This window comes from Periplaneta americana, chromosome 14 (genome assembly GCF_040183065.1).
Source record: "Periplaneta americana isolate PAMFEO1 chromosome 14, P.americana_PAMFEO1_priV1, whole genome shotgun sequence".
Lineage (NCBI taxonomy): Eukaryota > Metazoa > Arthropoda > Insecta > Blattodea > Blattidae > Periplaneta > Periplaneta americana.
Window position 1 is genome coordinate 35,572,984 of NC_091130.1, and position 21,876 is coordinate 35,594,859.

Here is a 21,876-nt window from a genome sequence, read left to right on the forward strand (position 1 = left end):
CAAATCCTCGTTGCTCATCAGCCCAGTGCTCCATGTTTAATAAACTGCAACAATCAGGCTACTAAAATAATCCATATATTACCAACAACAAAATTAAAATCTCCCGTTTCTTTGGCCCAATTTGTATATAAGTCCGATTCCTTATATGATACAAAACATATCCATCAAAGTTACAACAGTTTATTGATGTATGTAGGTGCTTTGGTATCGAACAACAATAAATGGAGGACTACGTATATGTAGGTTTGTTTATGTCCTACATTGTCTACACTTTATTGTTTTTAGAGTGACGTATTTCGTGCGACAAATAACTCAGTTATAGACGAAAGTTATGGAACATAGCCTCCTTGTAAGTTTACTACAGTGTACTGTACATACCTTATTGATTTGAGCAGGGGAAATACAGTTTACTTTCTTGGTAACACATCGTCCGTGATCGATGCGTAAACCATCCTTTCTGGGAAATAAAACTCCAATCACAATCAAGAGATAACGCCGCTGCAAAGAAGCTATCTTATTTCGTTTCAGATTGAATAGGAAACTTTTTTCTCGTAAGGATAATAATAAAAAAGGGATGAGTTTGTTTTTTAAGTAATTGATCCAAAATTACTCTGCAACTTCCTCCAGGATCGTAAAAGTTTCATTCATCACGTTTAGTTGTGTGTTTTTCCCTTTTTCTTTCCTGCTCGTGATTCCTCCAGACGTTTGGGGTAATTATGCAATTCTATGTATAACTGTACACAACTTCTGGGTTCTTTTTTCTGTTTCTTTCTTTTGTTAGATTGAGAGATTAATTTCAGAAGTTTGCAGAGACTGCTCTTAATCTTTTCTTTTATTCTTCAGTCTTTTATATCAAATTGTCACAGTTATCTAATTGTGAAAAATTGTTAATATGAATAGAAAGAATGGCTCTTTGTATCCCAGTGTTTCAGACAGGTATAATGCATACAACGCTGTCAAATTTAAATTATAATTTAGTGCGCCATATAATAAATTTATCTGCATATACTTTACATGCGTGTCGCAAAACTGAAAATAAAAATTACCTTATGTATATAATTTATTATTAAAGCTCCTCGAGTCAAATTTTTACGCATTATTACGTCAAGGTAAAAGAGTGCGTAAATAAACACAAACATATCTTAGAATATTATGCTGAATGATGTAAAGCGACGATATTAGAGATTATAATAATGGCAAAAGTGTAGAATAAAATGATGGAAAGTAGGCTATATGCAACATGATGGTAATGAAAATTATTGTTGAATTATGATTCATATCGACAGTAGTAGCCTATAATTTGTATTGCTATAAAAGCTGGCATTGTCTATACTGCATATAGCTATCTCACAAATTACACAGAAAAGCCAAATTAGGTGAAATAATTAAAAGGGTTTTAATAAAAGTGCTCAAAAAGTTTTTATCTTCATCATAATCAATGTATAGATCATTATGATCATCGTTATCATCTGGTGTTCATAAATGATCTTGCACCCTTAAAAAAATAGGTTGTTATTGTTACTTAGTCATCTCTCCGAAGACAGGTCTGAATCCCACAAGTGATAGCAAGGAGGCACTACTTATGAGGCAACTAGGCCAGGAGATAATGGGATAGGGTGGCCAGGTCCTTTCCCCCCCATTGCATACATCGCCATTAGCTACATATTGCATTAATCAGATTTCAGATGCATACAAACAATTGTTCTTCCTCTGACACATATCGTCAAGTGAGGTGTACTGCCTGATAATAGATTTTTATTTATTTTAGTAGGTTATTTTACGACGTTTTATCAACATATTAGGTTATTTAGCGTTTGAATGATATGAGGATGATAATGCCGGTGAAATGAGTCCGGGGTCCAACACCGAAAGTTACCCAGCATTTGCTCATATTGGGTTGAGGAAAAACCCCGGAAAAATCCTCAAAATCCACCTGGTTTCGCGGCCAGACGTGCTAACCTTACTCCACAGGTCTGGACCTGATAATAGATGTACATATCAGCCAGAACCTCAATCAGAGGACAAAAGTACGTCATCCCATATTATTTACAGATGTTACAAGTATAGTAATTACAACCAATAATTCCAACATATTCCAATCTTCAACATAGCAATTCTCCTCAAAATATGATTAGTTCTCAGCCAATAAATTTTTATTAAATTGTAGCAGAACTAACAAAATCCAATTTAAATCCTGCCAAAATTCAACCTCGCAAATTTCAAGCCCAATAATCAACAACAGGTCCCTAATAGAAACAACAACAACAACAACAACCAAATTTCTTGGCTTACAAATCCATAATGTGTTAAAGTGGAAAAATCATATTAAAGAAATTACCCCTAAATTAAATTCAGCATGTTTTGCTATTAGATCTATGCAAGAGATAGTAAATATCAATACCGGTACCATAAAAACAATATACTTCGCATACTTCCACTAGGTAATAAGTTTTGGATTAATATTCTGCAAAATTCTACAGATAGTAACAGTATATTCCTACTACCAAAAAAAAAGAGTAATTAAAATAATAGTAGGTGCCAAAACTACGGAATCGTGTTGGAACATTTTGAGAAAACTACAAATAATGTTCATGGCTTGTCAGTATATTTTTTATTAATAAACTTCCTCATATATAATCGTGAAAACTTTGTACCGGTAACTAATGCAACAACTCACAGCGTAAGTACGCGTCAAAAATGGCTTTCATACTCCATCGGCAAGTCTATCGTGCTATCAAAAAAGGGTGCGTTATATGAAATGAAATTTTGTAATAGCCTATGTATACATATCCCAAAAGGAACATGTGTGTGAAAACTGAATCCTCTGGTTAAAAATTTGTAGGAATTAGAATTTTCACCCAACTACTCCCTTAAGCGATCATTGTCCTTCTTTCACCATCATAAAAATTGAGTTGAGGAATTTAAGAGAGAAAGAATGGCGATTACAGATGAACACCGTGTTGCAGTATCTGTTTCTGTGACTACTCCAGAAAATATCGATGCCGTGCAGGACAAAATGTTTGAGGATCTACGTAAATGAGAGACTGCAAATTCCTTATTAAGAACTTGTCTTTCACACCGTACACCATGATTTGGATATCACAAAATAATTACCTGCTAAGCAAATTCCTAAACGCCTGAACACTGATCACAAACGACTGAACACTGATCACAAACGCCTGAACACTGGTCACAAACGCCTGAACACTGATCAAAAACGACTGAACACTGATCACAAACGCCTGAACACTGATCACAAACGCCTGAACACTGATCACAAACGACTGAACACTGATCACAAACGCCTGAACACTGGTCACAAACGACTGAACACTGATCACAAACGACTGAACACTGATCACAAACGACTGAACACTGATCACAAACGACTGAACACTGATCACAAACGCCTGAACACTGATCACAAACGACTGAACACTGATCACAATCGCCTGAACACTGATTACAAACGCCTGAACACTGATCACAAACGACTGAACACTGATCACAAACGCCTGAACATTGTTCACAAACGCCTGAACACTGATCACAAACGCCTGAACACTGATCACAAACGACTGAAAACTGGTCACAGACGCCTGAAAACTGGTCAGACGCCTGAACACTGATCACAAACGCCTGAACACTGATCACAAACGACTGAACACTGATCACAAACGCCTGAAAACTGATCACAAACGCCTGAACACTGATCACCAAACGGCTGAACACTGATCACCAAACGGCTGAACACTGATCACAAACGCCTGAACACTGATCACAAACGCCTGAACACTGATCACAAACGCCTGAACACTGATCACAAACGCCTGAACACTGATCACAAACGCCTGAACATTAATCACAAACGCCTGAATACTGATCACAAACGCCTGAACACTGATCACAAACGCCTGAACACTGATCACAAACGCCTGAACACTGATCACAAACGCCTGAACACTGATCACAAACGCCTGAGAATGGCAATTTCCAAGTCACTTTGCCGTCGTTCTGAAGAGGAGTTTTCTAATTTTTGGATCGTATTGTAACTTACTTACTTACTGGCTTTTAAGGAACCCGGAGGTTCATTGCCGCCCTCACATAAGACAGCCATCAGTCCCTATCTTGTGCAAGATTAATCCAGTCTCTACGATCATATCCCACCTCCCTCAAATCCATCTTCCCATCTACGTCTCGGCCTCCCCAAAGGTCTTTTTCCCTCCGGCCTCCCAACTAACACTCTATATGCATTTCTGGATTCGCCCATACGTGCTACATGTCCTGCCCATCTCAAACGTCTGGATTTTATGTTCATAATTATGTCAGGTGAAGTATACAATTCTTGCAGCTCTGCGTTGTGTAACTTTCTCCATTCTCCTGTAACTTCATCCCTCTTAGCCCCAAATATTTTTCTAAGAACCTTATTCTCAAACACCTTTAATCTCTGTTCCTCTCTCAAAGTGAGAGTCAAGTTTCACAATCATACTGAACAACCGGTAATATAACTGTTTTATAAATTCTAATTGTAACTACGGACAAATAAGTACTCATGAATGCGATTCGGAAATGAAATTATAATTAAATAAAATGTAAATACTCTGATTGATTGAAGTGTGGGATATCTGCATGGAACAAGTCGTAATTTTAGTTGATGATTCAGTACATTATTGAGTAAGAAATTAAATTATTAAATATCGATTGCAACATTAAAGATGTTTTGTTAAAATGTATACGATTCGGTGTTTGCCCACCCCTTGGCTCCAAAATGATGTAACAGCCTGCAGCAGAAGAATAAATATCACAGCGCAGCGAATGGTAGGGGGAAACGGGGACACTGAGATGAAGAAGATTGGGAATGAAACCAATAACTGTGCACAAAATGTTGATCGCAAACTTTGCAGGAGAACTTTCTCGTTTGCTAGTTTAATCAAAGGATCAATCTTGTTAGCCGGCACAAATGTAACAAAATGGCTTCCCCATGTCTACCAAGTTTTTATGCATTTTGCGTACGATTTTAGTATCGATGAACTGTGAAAAAAAAAAAAAAGTTTGAAAGCAATAATTGGCAATATAAAGGATTGGGATTGTATTATCCCTTTATGTAGATTATTCACCGAAACTCCATACAAAGTTAAGAGTAACTTCTGAGAAATTTAATTATGGCAACTTTTAATAAGAAAGAATTTTTGTTGTATCGTATCGAAGTTGCCCAACAAAGTATAAAACGTTAGATATACTCAGGGAAGTTAAATTGATAAGGTCTGATGGTCGTACTCTATTCCTTGGAGACGCATTTTAACATTATTTGAAAGATCAGTCGTCTCGTCGGTCACTGCTACAATCCTAGTGCATGTCCGGTGTTCAATGATGCCCCATGTTATTCAAGGTGAAATAAAGTTACTAAAATACTTACTGTATTTAAGTATTACCACAGTCTAGTAAGTTATATACAGTCACGAAGCTTGAGTTGTGAGGGTACTATGAACAATAGACGGTGCCGGTACTATTTCACATTGTCTGTGATGAGGCGATAGTAGCGACCCTAGTGGTTAGCAACTATCTATGGATGCATATTCCCTACGTATTGAACTTCGTCACTGTATATACTAGACTGTGGTATTACGAAGACTATTCCGGTCATACAATCAGTGACCAATCCCGTATAAGAATTCGTTCAGTTTCAACCAATCACGAACACCTATCAGTGTGATATTGTCGAGATCATCTTGCCGAATCTGATTCGGAATTTACAGCATAGTCTATTCATGTGATTCGTAATTGTTTCTGGTTACTACGGGGAATATTTAGAGGACAGTAACAACTCATCCTCACCGAAAACCTACGTATAAACTAATGAGGATCACCAGCGAATACGGATTACAAAGAAAGGACACTGAGCGAATTTTCCTGTGTTTTGTTTTTCTGTGCGCCGGCGTTTAGTTCCACTTTCAAGCGCTAGAGGTTAGTGTAATCGAGCACACGCCAAGATAATAACGGAGAATAGATGTTGTGACATAGGATCCAAACATCGTCTACCTTATTGCATAATCCAGTAACGCTTTGCTTCAAATAAATTCAAGTTAATAGCTTTTCCTTATTTCTCAGTGACAAACTAGTTATAATAATATTTTTGTATGTTTTATGTATAATAAATTATATTATAAAATAATATAATACATTATAAAATTATGTATCAAGTTCGTTTAATATTTTTAAACAATATAATCTAGGTATATGGTTTTATTTCTCGTAAGAGTTTTGTTTTTCCATTTTCAGCGCTATCAAATCAATACATATTTTAATCGTTGTTGGGGTCAAAGTCTCAACTCTCATTATAAAGGGACTCTAGAGTTTAGACATTAGTTTATCGATCCAATTTATTTTGAGTAGATAATGTATCTAGATGTATTAATTGTATGTGTTATATTTCCGCTGTGTCGACTACTAGCTAGTGTGATGTCAGTGCCAACTCCTGGGAGAAAGCAGAATCTCGCGCTCAAACTGGTTTGAAGGTCATTGAAATCAGTCCTGCTACATCAAAGGTACCGACGCGAAGTGTCCATACTGTATAATCTACTGTATACGCTGGGATCACCATGACCTCATTATAAACAAACTACGAAACAAGCAATCAACATCATCACCATAAAATAATTTTGTTTTTAAAGTTTTCGAATTCTATAATTGCAATTTCAATTAGAAGCCATAAAGTGTGTAACAAGATCCACATTATAAAGTTTCACACTTTTATTACATTTTGTATCAACATAGGTTAAATGACAATTTTAATTATGTTCAGATCACATTCGGTTTAATACAATTCAATAAGTTACTTCACATCATTCCGCTGTTCACTTATTCACTTGTAGCTGAGATTCTTAACACTAGATGGCAGCTAGTATTGAAATGTGAATAAGTAACTTATCAATACTTCATATGTAGTTCAGATTCTTAACACTAGATGGCAAGTAGTATTAAAGCATCAGAAGGCCGTTTCAACGTACGAAGTTCGGTATGCAAGTAAATGAAATTGAATAAAAATAAATTATTTTTATTTTATTAATTCTGTTTATTGAATATTCTATTCAAGAAATAGTCTTAGAAAATATCACTCGTGGGTAAATGTCATATAATTTCTCTGGTGCTTTGCTTCGCTCCGTGTTTGTGAAATTATCGACAAGAAGAAACTCACTCGTAGTAATTAAGTTAAGCCTACTTATGAGAATATTAGTTTTTGTATTATGAAATTTTATGAACGTGCAACACTTTTAAAATTATTTGTGTATATGAAGATTTAAAACTTGTGTAAACAACAGAATTGGTGTGGAGTCGTTGAACCTTACCTATCGTTACGATGACAACCAATGTCACCAACATGGCCGTACTTCATACGTGACCCTTACAATATTTTTGTTTACCACATTGGTAAACCTCACCAAAGCAGTAAACAATTATAGTTGCTGGGAGTTTTTTTTTTCGTAAAAGTAGAGTTAGTTCCTCTGGACCCAAAATACAACACCAAAGCGGCCTTAATTGTTACCGCTTCGGTGAAGATTCATGCCAAATTTGCCTTCGTCGATTTCAAAGATATTCCCTGAATCATATTAGCCTACTCCTTAATTTCGCTCTGATTATGTATTAGCCTATAATAGGTTTTAACATCTGTATTTTCACACAGCGTACCTTAGCGCAGTATACCTGTGTGTGTAAAGAAACGCATGTAGCTCGGAGACTAGCAGGGCATGAAGACATTCAGACAAAAGTAGTGGTTCACCTCAATTCAGGAAAAGAACACTATGAGGCTTTTATTTATCTTACTATGGTGTAGGAATCGAAATTTTAGATAAACAGTACTAAATGTTAATAATAATGACACCGTGTTTATTTGAGGGGATGTGATATTAGAACTGTTATGAGGCGTTGTTGGTAACACTCGGAAATCTAATAAGTAGAGATGGGTACTTTGTAGGTCAATGGTCCCAGAACTCAAATATCCCGATCAGCGTTCGGAACTGCTGCTACAACCTTGAGCCAGGACCAATAAACAGTCGAAAAGTTGAAGTACAAGCTGAATTCTTCAGTTAGTGCGAATCCGAACTTTTATAAACTATTTAATTAATAGCAACTCAAGGCTGATTCAACAGACTGGTTTTAGGATTGGATGGAATCAAAAGAAGGCGATTGTACATACGCGTGGACAAAAACATCGCTAAAATAATCGACACATACAGCAACGTCAAGATTCAAAGTACAAAGTAGTTGTAGAAATCATTGAGTTTTTCTCTTTCAGGTGTTGTACTTTGAATCTCCAGCCAAATATCCTTCACTTCTTTCAGTGGTGTTAGTGACAAGGCAGGACATATGTTCACGTGGAGCGCATCCAGTGGCAATTGAGACGCTGGTTTGGTACCAGATTACACCAATCATGAGGATGTGAAGCTCCACAGGTAATGTCAAGACTCATCTAAAGATCCAGACTCATTTTCTTCAATTTTCACTAGATGCGTGGTATATTTGGAGCACTTTTCTTTCTTATCACATGGTGAGCTCTTTCTTCTCGGGTGCTATTTTTCCCCATTCATTGTAAATAACGGTTGAGACCGGACATTTGAACTTGTGTCTGTAAAGGGAATATCATCCAGTAAAATATCACCCACAAGCATACGCGAACGGAAGCTGTATCCAAAATTCTTCAATTACACAGTGGATACTAAGTTCGCGTCATTCGCTACAATTGGCCACCGCTTTCACACCTAGCAGCATTATAATGTATACCAGAGTGGAGTTATTGTTTGCCCTTTTATAGCTACTGTTAGATTTTAGTAAGTACCTATCCAAAATCAGATCCCTAATGATAATCTTTTATTTGAAACATTCTTTTGGTTAGCACGTTAGTAAAATACGAAAACTAAAATAGTTATTTACGATACGAGTATCGTAATGTTTTATATTTCAATACGAGACTGGAAAGTTGTCAACTAGTCGAGTATTGTAATATGGAGTTACGATAAGTATATCATACAACGTTTTATCCACTTTTATAGAAAATTAAATTGTTAATAAATTAATTCTATTATTTTTATTAGTTTTGAAAATATATTTTATGGAGAGGCGATTGTATTATTATTATTATTATTATTATTATTATTATTATTATTATTATTATTATTATTATTATTATTATTATTATTAATTTCTTCCTGCGGAAGGCGATTCGTTTATGTTGTTTTATTAGTTCTGAACACGATAGGTTTTCGTTTATAACAGAACAACAGCGTACTAGGAGAATTTTTTTACTTTGTTATTTGATAGCGAGATGATATGTGGCGAGATGAGGCCGAGGATTCGTCATAGATTACCTGACATTATTTTGCCTTATGGTTGGGGAAAACCTCGGAAGAAAACTCAACCAGGTAATCAGCCGAAGCGGGAATCGAACCCGCGCCTAAACTTCGGATCGGCAGACAAGCGCTTTAGCAGACTGAGCTACGCCGGTGGCTACTAGGAGAAATAAACAGATATTGTTAAAATGAATTCTAACGAAGATTCAGATATTGAAAATGCTGCAGATTCTGCAATTGAATGTGTAGTATCTTCGAAATACCGCGTAAGATATGAAATGGAATATATGGTGTTTCAAGGAAAAATGTAGAAATGTTTACAATAAATAAAATCAATTCATGTTTATTTAATTTAATGTGTGGTTCACAATGCGCTAACAGTTAGGTAATAGCAGTATCATTACCTAACTAGTTGCGTAACAGAAGTATCATTATACTTTTTTTTTTTTGATGGAGTGCAGTTTCATAGAAAGGACTTCGCCGACAGACCTTCTACTGTCCCCTACTAATTGGATGTCATAAATAAATGTCTTCCTTACTGTGACGGAAATATTGTCTTCTCTTGTTAGTAACCAATCACAACCCTCGTTCAGAAGAATTGACAGGTGCCCGTCAAATCCACGTGGAGGCAGAGTTGCCGCATCTTTTCCGAATTTCAAAAATCCCGTCAGGTTCACTGCATAATTTCGAAGGTCACCAGGAATGTGGCAACTGTGCAATGTTGGGACGAGGGGACAGGATGGAATTGTCAGAGTTGTTTGTGTAGGAAGTCATAAATCTGTAAGTGGATGTTCAAAGGAGCCACCGAACTGCACTCCTTGAAATAAAATAAGGTATACCTAACTAGTTGCGTAATGAATGCGTTTACAACATTTTTATTAGTGATGTAGCCTAAAGTCCACATTTTACATTCAAGTGGATGAACACTAATGTCATTATTACAAAACAATATAAAGGAAGTTGAGTAAAATGCAGGAGAAATTGATCATTCCAATTTAATATCATAGCTAGATAATATTAAGTCGTCTCTCAATGAAATCTGTTATCGTGGAGAAAATTTCTTGTTGTAGTATGAGTCCGTGAAGAAAGATCTCGATAAATCATTCCGTTACGCGATCTCATGAGTAGCATTTTCATCTTTAATAGAATGCAAATTTCATTTGTAAGTGTTTGAATATTCTAATAAACACAATAAAACCATTAGCAATGAAATGTCTGTGGGTACACGACTGAGTTAAGACTCCATTCTACAGTTTAATATAAACGCTGCTAACTGAAAGCAACGGAGCATGCGAGAAGGGTCGTCATCACGGCACAGAGGAGACAGATACGCCGCTAATAACGGAGGAACAACGAATTTTACGAACAACTAAAGTTGCATGTACTCTCTGTCTCTCTCTCTCTCTCTCTCTCTCTGTCTTTCTGTGCGTAATGGTGCATTCGCAATACATTTTATCACCCAATTCCATGTATATCATGGTGTATGTGCTTTGTTTTACAAAATGTATCCTTGAGGCTAGTCTGTCTGTCATACAAGAGGGAAGAAACTTCATATATGTTAAAATATTAACCCCCTCCTCCACCCCATACCTAGTGGATCCCTCTTACGTCCTAGTGGTGCGGTATTGTATGGCTGGTTTCCCCTAAACTTTTGCTATAAGGATTTGGGAAATGGCGGATATTATTTTTGTTCTTTCTAAACCCCTCTTTTTCCTTCTCTATTCCACACTCCCCTTTTTCTACCTCCCTTTTCGCTGTTTTATTCCTTGATCCCTAATTTCCTGGGCGCACCCCCTTCGGCATGGCATTTCACCCCCAACAAGCACACGCATCCACCCCGCAAAAATCCCTCTCTCTCGCTCTCTCCTGTTCCCCACCCAACACCACCCCCTAATCTGACAAACCCTCTTTCGCCCTCCCCCACCTTCCCTCTACCAGTGCTACTTCTTAGCATTTCTCTATGACGCACACATTCGGAGTCGAGCTGATCAATAACGATATAGCTTCCTTGAGTATAGATGGATGGATGGCTTTAAGCCAAAGAACTATGGCTGCCGCCACCGCCGCTGCTTCCGGCGCCGAGAAAAAGACAAAAAGGTTGAGCTGAGACCCGCGCACGACCGCTTCGGCAGTAATCTTGGACCAGGTGCGAGCAATAGCGGGTTAGGTGCGCACTACCTCAAGACGTAACTTATATACTACACAACTTCCTACGAACGCGATCACACAGCGAAGATGTTCGTGACTGACGGCACCCCTTTTTATAATACAAAACAGATGTTACTCGGGCTAATTATTTACGTCTTTATTTAGTTTTCTTCCTCTTCAATTGTTTATTTAGTTATTTAACTCTTTTTTTATTTCCTAAATAAGTATGCTCTAAATAACTTCTTTATGGGATAATTTCCATATTTATTTAATTACTTAATTATGTACTGTAACGCCCGAAGATAAAGAATTATAGCCGTACTAGCCGTACCCGTGCGCTCCGCTGCACCCGTTATAAATAAATATAAAGTAATTACATAATTAAAATAGGACATTTGATCCAGGGAACATTCGTGTTTGATAGAAGGATAAATCGTTTAATATGTTACTAATTTAAATTGCATCCAAATAATTAAAATGCGATCATTTTGGTCCAGAGACACTCATTTGGTGCAATGACAATAATTACTTTATAATGTTTCTTAATTTTTATTACATGCAACCATAGTTTAATGAAGATTGACATCATTTAGATTTAATGTGTATATTTTATTTTACTTGTTATAGGTTTCCATTGAATTATGGTAATAACTTAATTTTAACCCTTGTTTTCTACGTATTCAGTAAATGGCGCTTGGCCCACTATGGTTCTGAACCCTTCAAATAACTTAAATTATATTATATAGGCCTAATATTACATATTATATTATATTATATTATATTATATTATATTATATTATATTATATTATATTATATTATATTATATTATATTATATTACAAGTTACTGTAATAACATTATAGCATTATGTCCATCTAGAGAAACTACACTTTCCAATGGTGAAATAATAATTAATTATACAAATCAGTTAATTTAGCTTCCGATATTACTTCATACAAACACAGAAACATTCTCTGTAGGCTATCTTTCATAGGTTTCGATTGTTGTTGCCCAAGGTCCTTATAGACGAAGTCATTTGTTTTTTAATTCATTACACGGCCTTAGATGGCAGTTATTTTAATTTTAAAACTCATTTATCTCATTAAATATCAGTCCTATCAAAATTTTTCAAGGAATAAAACTTATCGCAAATTATTTTTAAAGAAACTTTTGTTATGCAACATTTTTCACAGAAATCAATAATAAGCGAGATATTCGATTTATTTAATTGAGGCCCCCTTATAAACCCCATTTTAAATAATGTATTTTGAATGCCATATAGCCTAAAATCTAAGTTACAACGAACTTAATTTATATTCCAATTTTCATCGAAATCCGTTCAGCCATTATCGCGTGAAAAGGTAACAAACATACAGACAGACAGACAGACATACATACAAACAAAAATTTCAAAAAAGCAATTTTCGGTTTCAGGGTGGTTAATTATATATGTTAGGACCAATTATTTTTGGAAAGTCGAAAATTACCAGAACAATTTCGGCTACAGATTTATTATTAGTATAGGCTAGATTGTACAGCAGTTGTAATCTCTTGGTAGAGGGAACGAGAAGGCCTGATGGCGTTATCTCTACTTACTTACTTACTTACAAATGGCTTTTAAGGGTATATGTACGTGAACGACCACAATTATTATCAGAAAATGCAGGCTCTAAATTTCTAAAATTTCATAAGAAAATGAACTCACAATAGGACGAAAATTACAAGGTACCACAACAAGTCATATTAGAACTTAAATATCTGATAAAATTATAAAAAAGGTTACTAATAACATTTTTAAGGATTCACTTTTTACTTTAAATGAAATTTTTCAAAATTTGAAAATTTTCACACATTATTTTTTAACTCCACAACCATTAGAGATAGAATTCTGAAATTTTGAACACTGATTTAACATGATTTATGCAAACGGTGGACTACAATAATGCCCATTTCTTGCAAAAATAGAAAAATTAGGTCACAAAACATTATGTAAATTTTAATATATTTTATATAAGACAAATAAAAAAAATTAATTGTATTAAAATAAACAACTCTATATGTCTGAGACTTTTCAGAAATAAGTGTTTATTACATGCAGGAAAAATATTAAAGATGACAGAGAGACCATAACGCCAAATGATGTAACTGCAGAATTTGTTTTTTTGTTTTTTTTTTCTTTCAAACTCTCATAAAACTGGTTTGAAAAATGTTGTTAGTAACTTTTTTTTATACTTTTATCTGATATTTAAGTTCTAATAAGTCTTGTTGTGGTACCTTGTAATTTTTGTCCAATTGTGAGTTCATTTTCTTATAAAATTTTATAAATTTAGAGCCTGCATTTTCTGATAATATTTGTGGTCGTTCACGTACATATATATCCTTAAGGAACCCTCAGGTTCATTGCCGCCCTCACATAAGCCCGCCATCAGTCCCTATCCTGTGCAAGATTAATCCTCTCTCTAGCATCGTATCTCACCTTTCTCAAATCCATTTTAATATTATCCTCCCATCTACATCTCGGCCTCCCCAAAGGTCTTTTCCCCTCCGGTCTCCCAACTAAGACTATATATGCATTTCTGAATTCGCCCATACGTGCTACATGCCCTGCCCATCTCAAACGTCTGGACTTAATGTTCCAAATTATGTCAGGTGAAGAATACAATGCGTGCAGTTCTGTATTGTGTAACTTTCTTCCTGTAATTTCATCCCTCTTGGCCCGAAATATTTTCCTAAGAACCTTATTCTCAAACATCCTTAATCTCTGTTCCTCTCTCAAATTGAGAGTCCCAGTTTCACAACCATACAGAACAACCGGTAATATAACTGTTTTATAAATTATAACTTTAAGATTTTTTGACAGAAGACTAGGTGACAAAAGCTTCTCAACCGAATAATAACACGCATTTCCCATATTTATTCTGCGTTTAATTTCGTCCCGAGTGTCATTTATATTTGTTACTGTTGCTTCAAGATATTTGAATTTTTCCACCTCTTCGAAGGATAAATCTCCAATTTTTATAGTTCCATTTCGTACAATATTCTGGTCACGAGACATAATCATATACTTTGTCTTTTCGGGATTTATTTCCAAACCGATCGCTTTACCTGCTTGAAGTAAAATTCTCGTGTTTTCCCCTAATTGTTTGTGGGTTTTCTCCTAACATATTCACGTTATCCGCATAGACAAGAAGCTGATGTAACCCGTTCAATTCCAAACCCTCTGTATTATCCTGAACTTTCCTAATGGCATATTCTAGAGCGAAGTTGAAAAGTAAAGGTGATAGTGCATCTCCTTGCTTTAGTCCGTAGTGAATTGGAAAAGCATCAGATAGAAACTGGCTTATACGGACTCTAACTGTAAGCTGCACTGAGGCACATTTTAATTAATGGAACTAGTTTGTTGGGAATATCAAATTCAATAAGGATATTATATAAAACTTCTCTATTAACCGAGTCATATGCCTTTTTGAAACCTATGAATAACTGATGTAATGTACCCTTATACTTCCATTTTTTCTCCAATATCTGTCGAATATAAAAAAATCTGATCCGTAGTCGATCTATTACGCCTAAAACCGCACTTATGATTTCCAATAATTTCTACCTAGTTAAATAAATACAATAAACTAATAATTAAATAAAAAGTAAATAAGTACATAATTAAATAAAATAAACAAATATAATAAATACGTAAATAAAAATAAATAAACAAGTGGTAAACTGAGCTGAACACGATCATAGTAATATTAAGTTAATAATAATAATAATAATAATAATAATAATAATAATAATAATAATAATAATAATTTACAACATAGGCCTATTAAGTGCAAATTCGTGAAATCACTATGTATGTAAGTTTTTATGAAAACTTTGAGATATTCTTTCACGACAAGCGGTAAACTAAGTTGTAAATGACTATGTTAATAATGTAGCTGATAATTACTATAGTAGTAATAATAATAATTTACAACGTATTATCCATGGAGCCAATGTAACGACACAAATGCATTGCGTTTAATGACATGTCTGTGTTGAAACATAAATACAAATGTCACCGATGCTCACGAATTGTGTCGCTGGTGTGTTAACATGATCCCTACAATCGATAATCCGATACGTTAAACTAAATACGCAAATTACTTACATCTTCACATTTCATTGTTACATTTTTACGGAAACGTGTATTAATTGGTGTGAATGTATAATGTATTCTGAATAGCTGTGCCAATATTACCAAAATTAAAATATGAATAATACAACAGAGGAAGAATATTTGATAATAATCAAAATCTTAATGAATCTCTCTAAGTTATGTAAACCTCTTAATTGTAACTTCATTGTGTTATATGTATCATCCCGGAAATAAATAATTCACTCTTCGAGATGAAATCTGAACTACTACTTACATTCTGCAAGGTTTAACTGATCACTCCTAACAGATTGATCGGTCTAATGGATTTTCTAGGCAAAAACTTTTATCCAATTGTATTATGCTGCCATCTAGCGACTGCAAAAGAAGTCACGTTATAATGGAATTGCATGGAGTGATAACACAGTCTAGTATATACAGTCACGAAGCTCAATACGTAATAAAATGCATCCATAGATAGTTGCTGACCAATAGGATCGTTAATATCGCCTCATTACAGACAATGCGAAATAATACCGGCATAGTCTATTGTTTCTAGCACCCTCACAAGTCAAGCTTCATGACTGTATAGGTCTATACTGGACTGTGGTAATAGCTTGCAACCGTATCTCCATTTAGCGGTCGTTGCCAAAAAAATTTATTTTCAACATGAAGGCTCTCGTGGTTGTTCTCTTTCCAAGTTGCCATTTCATAACATGGGAATGGCCAATCTGATATACACCGTGTCCCGCTTAAAACACCTATAAAGTAAATGGTTATAACTCCAAATAGATATGGCAAAGATAAATATTCCAGTCAGGTTTGGTAGTGCCGATCTTGCAATTTATTAACAATGTAACAATGGTTGCTTATTTATTTATTTATTTATTTATTTATTTATTTATTTATTTATTTATTTATTTATTTATTTATTTATTCATTCATGCATTTATTTATTTATTTATTTATTTATTTATTTATTTATTTATTTATTTATTTATTTATTTTACCAGATAGAGATAAGGCCATCAGGCCTTCTCTTCCCCTTTACCAGGGGATTACAAATACAATATTAAGAATACAATAACAATTATAATTACAATTAATATTAAATTTACAAATATAATACAAATCAAAGTACTAAAAGATTAGCTGATTAATAAAGGCTAGACAGTTTATTGTAGAAGTTAAGAAGAGAGAAAATTTTTAATAATTAGGTAAAAATTAAATCTACTCTACGCAGTAAGAAAAATGCTTAATAAGTTTGATTTTGAACGCTACTAAATTCCGACAGTCTCTGATGTCACTGGGTAAATGTTAACAATTTGAATTAAATAAGTTTTTTATTAGAGCTACGAACTTTTATTTTATTGGTGTTTTAAGCGGGACACGGATGTGATCAGGGCATGTAAGTAAGTATCAACTAACAGAAGGAAGAAAATAGTAGAAATTTTATCAGAAAATAATGATGCATCCCCTACAGAGATTACTTACTTTACTGAAAACTTGCAATGCAATAAACAAATAAATGTAAGGTTTTGATATAAGTGATATAACTTAAATGCAGAGGGTTTTTCTATTTCAGTTGATAAGAGCTTAATGTATATAATAACGAGACATCAGGTGCTTCAGCAATCCATTAGAATGCCAGTATCGTATTTTATACATAAATTTAATTGCCTCTTCAGATAATTGCCTGTTAGACGTGTCATTTTTTATTTTCAAACTTTCGTATCTGTATTGATTCCGAGAAAACGCGATGAGATGAAATAAATAAATTTCCAATAGTCAAGTGGATTCTAACGAGATGTTCAATAAAGTGTTATTCTGAAGAGTACGGCAGAGCAAATATTTCCCATTTGGAAATCTTTATCATCATTCAATAACATGCTTCAGTGTTAAACAGTTTCCAATTCCTGTTTTTCCTTCTCATGAAGGAATGTTGTCAAGAAAAAGTGTTTCAAGTGAGGTTACCCGTATTTTAATTATTTATGACCCATCAGAAATCTCATAGAATATGCGTGAAATAGAATGAAACAGTCATTTGGTATCTGGACTTTCTCCTGAATACACGCATCGCTTCGTTGGGCAGCGTGCACACTACGTCAGAGTTACCGCGACGGAAGAAAAATAATTAATTTTAATGTAAAATAATGCTAATTAAGACGTGTTACTTCTGTGAAAGTACTTGAAATTCGTACGAGAATACCATAATATTAGTCACCTCTTAACGTGAGCTTTCTTGAGCTTTGAAAGTCTACATAAAATTTCAGCTTTCTAACATAATTATTAGGGCTAGAATTTTGATTCGTCAAGGCGACGAAAAACCAGGCTCACCGCATTGTTCAAGGCACAAATGGGACACAAAGCATGGACCGATATCAGTGCTAGATTAGCAACACCATCATACTTAGGAAGGACTGATCATATTAGCAAGTTTAAATGTAGAAAACAAAGAACACACGTGGCAACCGCACAATAGTAGACTGGAACAGCTTACCTCCGGCAATCTTTCAGGGTGGTCCTCTTAAAATCAATACATTTAAGGAAAGGTTGAGAAGGTTAGACTGAAAATTTAATTGGAGGTGAAGTGTAATTATTTAAGTTGTGTCATGTAATTAACTGAGTTGATATATAATTAATTAAGTTGATATGTAATTAATTAAGATGATATGTAATTAATTAAGATGATATGTAATTAAGTTCGTATGTAATTAATTAAGGTGATATGTAATTACTTAAATTGGTAATAGTTGGGTGAAATAGAAGTACTTATAAGTTAGATCTACTTTTGCTTATCGTAGGCGTTATTATAGAATAGTTTTTATTTATAGTCCTAGGCTTATTGCATCTACTATTTATATATTTACGTTTATTTTATTTTATTTTATTTCATTTACGTTTATTTTATTTTATTTCATGTAATTGTAATTATTGTATATTATATATTACTAACACCAGGTGTATGCCAAATTGTAGTGTTAGTAAACACATACATACAAATCATGAAAAAAAATGTCCTAAAAACAATACATTTATGACCTAAAAATCTTTAAAAAATTCCCTTAAAAATGCCCTAAAAATTGATCTTACATAATTGGCTTTGTAGGAAAAGAGGTTTTGTACTACTTAATATTTAGACTAGTAATTAAATTAAATTTTACATAAGTTTTTCTAAGTAGTACATTTTAATTAATTATTTTATCTGATGTAGTTTCCATGTATGATCGTTCACTTTTTCTTCGGCATGTGGACGTGAGGTCAGCAGTCAGCTGTTCCGTCTTGGCCCTTCATGGGCTGTAGTGCCATGGATTTACTTTACTTTTAGTTTTCATGTAGTCTATCACAAGGCCACTCTTATCCGGGATTAGCAGGTGTAGAGGAGTGTATATTGAAGGGGTGATTGGACTGATCCATTACATGGGGTGTACTAAGTTAAAATGGCAATATTTGTGTAGAAAAAGGATTAAAATATTATACAAAATAATGGGTATTAATGGAAAAAATATGTAAAGAAAATATCAAAGGAAATAAACATTATTTTACATTAATCATGGGGATTTATGGCCAGAATTATATGAAAATGCCTAAAAAATGACCGAATAAAACAAAATATGCTGTTATGAGTTGAAACAGGCAGAAAATGCAAAAAAATGCAGTAACAAATAGCTACGTCTTAAAGCACTCAGTTTATCACCTTACATATAAATACAAAAGCAGCTATGTTTCTGGCTTACTAGAAAAAAGATGCAATTTCATCAAAATCCTAGCCCTAATAATTAGCCTATATTGTTTTTGAGATGTGTACACTATATGGAAATTTAAGAACATTTTTCGCATGGTATCTATGTAATGAGTAAAAAACTGTACACCTAAAAGTTGTGTCTCGCGCCTTAAAATATTTCTAAACGACCTAATATAATACTGTAAAAATTATAACTCACAGGGTTTCCGAGAAAGAATAGTGGGATTTTACGAGTTCACTGTGAAGCATACTGTATAATGTGTAATAGATTGAAGGTGCTTGCAATTAGTTCAGTAACTCAAACAGTTTGCTTTTACGTCATTGTTGCCTATCTTACCAGGTTTCTGTCACAATAAATCATCGTTAGGTATTCCTAAGTCAACAGTGCACGTTGTCATGCGGAAGATTAGATTATGGTTTATTTAACGACGCTCGCAACTGCCGAGTTTATATCAGCGTCGCCGGTGTGCCGGAATTTAGTCCCGCAGGAGTTCTTTTACATGACATGCCATCGACCTGGGCCGGGATCGAATCCGCAACCTCGAGCACAAAAGGCCAGAACTATACCGACTACGCTACCCAGGCCGACTTATGCCAAAGAGATTGAAATTATATCCCTATAAAATTCAACTCTTGCATGCAATAAAACCACAGGATAAGTTGCTTAGGGCTAAATTCGCTGCTACCATGCTACAAAGAATTTATTATTGAACCAGAATTTCTAGAGAATATCCTCTTCTCCGATGAGGCCATGTTCCCGCACAATTATGTAATTTGGGGATCAGAAAATCCACATGTGATACACGAACACATTTGAAGAGTCCACTGCAAGAATGTTGGATGTCATTTGGAATACATTTTTCAGGAGAAGCAATTGAAAGTTTGAAATGCTTAGTGCTCAAAGCTTAACTGTAATTTTCCGATCATTACTGGACAATGATTATCAGTGTTAATGCCATATAACTCTCTATGTGCATTCTTTATGTCTTAAGGTATGCATTGACAGTCTCGGTTCATTTTCGACAAGAAGTTGACATCCATCATTCTTGCAGTGTACTCTTCATTTGAGATTCTCCTAAGATCAATGTTTAGTGAAGCCTAATGCACAACAAGAATGTTGGTCCATTCTTTTTTTATTGAAACAAACATCAACTCCATTGAATTCATGGACATGCTACAGAATTTCCTATTTACTCAAATCGAGGAAATGAAAATGGAGTTGCAAATCATCTTTCAACAAGATGGAGCACCGTCCCATTTCGCAAACTATGTCTGAAAAGAGTTACATCATCGATTTCCAGACCGATGGATTGGCAGAAATGGTTCAGTCCTATGGCCCGCTAGAAGTCCGGATCTTACTCCATTGGACTTCTACGTTTTGGGCTATGTCAAGAATGAGGTCTACAGTGAAATAATTGAGATTCCTGATCAGCTAAAAGGAAGACTAAGACAAGTAATCACAAGCATTACGCCAGATGTTCTTGTCAGAGTGTGGGCTGAAATTGAATTTTGCTTAGTCTATACGTCTGTCGTACTGGTAATGGTAATCATATTGAAAGTTACTAACGTTATTTTGGAAACTGTGTGAGTTACTGAACTAATTACAAGCACTTTATATCCATTACACATAATACATGCTTCACAGTAAACTCGCAAAACCCCACCATTCATTCTCGGAAACCCTGTACCGGTACTTCAAATTATGGCTGAAACTATTAGTGAATTAACAGTTTAAATATTAGCAAATGCGTAATTATTATTTTCTCATACGTTCAAAGACAGAATACCGTTTGCTACTTAAGTTAATCTACTACAAACCACACATGGACAGAGACTCTAACGCAAAAGGACTAATTACTTCCTAACTTACAAGGAAAGCTCACCAAGCGATAATGGATTTTCACAACGATTTTTCCCCATACGTTTCATTTGAAATAAGAAGGAAACATAAATTTCTACAACCGGACAGGACCTAGTTTTCGAGATATGATTTTTTTCAAATTCTTCAATCCAGAGCTAATGCAAATAGTGCTATGTTCTAGATATATCAGGCAATAAATCTCATCTAGCTGCATACCGAAATGTCTAAATCTCCTTAAATATATAAGTTATGAAAATGAGATATCAGATACATAGGCTAATATTCATGGATTTGAGTATAGAACAGTCTATGAAGAAATGATAAGGAAATGTAAGCTTACCTGAAATGACTCACTGTGCTGATCACAGTAGTGCAAATCGTTGTAAAAATGCACAAAACACAGTGGAACCACGAACACCACGAACATTTCAGAAAAATATGTTTCTCCTGGCTTAGTTGTCTCATAAGAGGTGCCTTATTGGTATTACTTGTGAGGTTCAGATCTGTCTTCGGACAGTTGACTGAACAACAGTCAGCTTTAGAGCTGTTCTATACACCAACGTGAAAACAGAATTCTATAGGAATAATTTATCAGGTATGTTGTCAAGGTATCCGATTTTATACCAGCCACATTTAAACATATTTA

General features: G+C 34.6%; 2 long non-coding RNA genes across 2 annotated transcripts in view; one reads left to right on the forward strand and one right to left on the reverse strand.

The window, feature by feature from the left end:
* Positions 1-21,876, reverse strand: part of LOC138713255 (uncharacterized) — a 1,167,998-nt gene that overhangs the window by 901,840 nt on the left and 244,282 nt on the right. The gene's annotated exons all lie outside the window — the stretch shown is intronic.
* Positions 1-21,876, forward strand: part of LOC138713256 (uncharacterized) — a 149,305-nt gene that overhangs the window by 112,357 nt on the left and 15,072 nt on the right. Inside the window, exon 3 of the long non-coding RNA XR_011335809.1 lies at positions 8,294-8,450. This is a non-coding gene — a long non-coding RNA (uncharacterized lncRNA). The remainder of the gene's footprint in view (positions 1-8,293; positions 8,451-21,876) is intronic.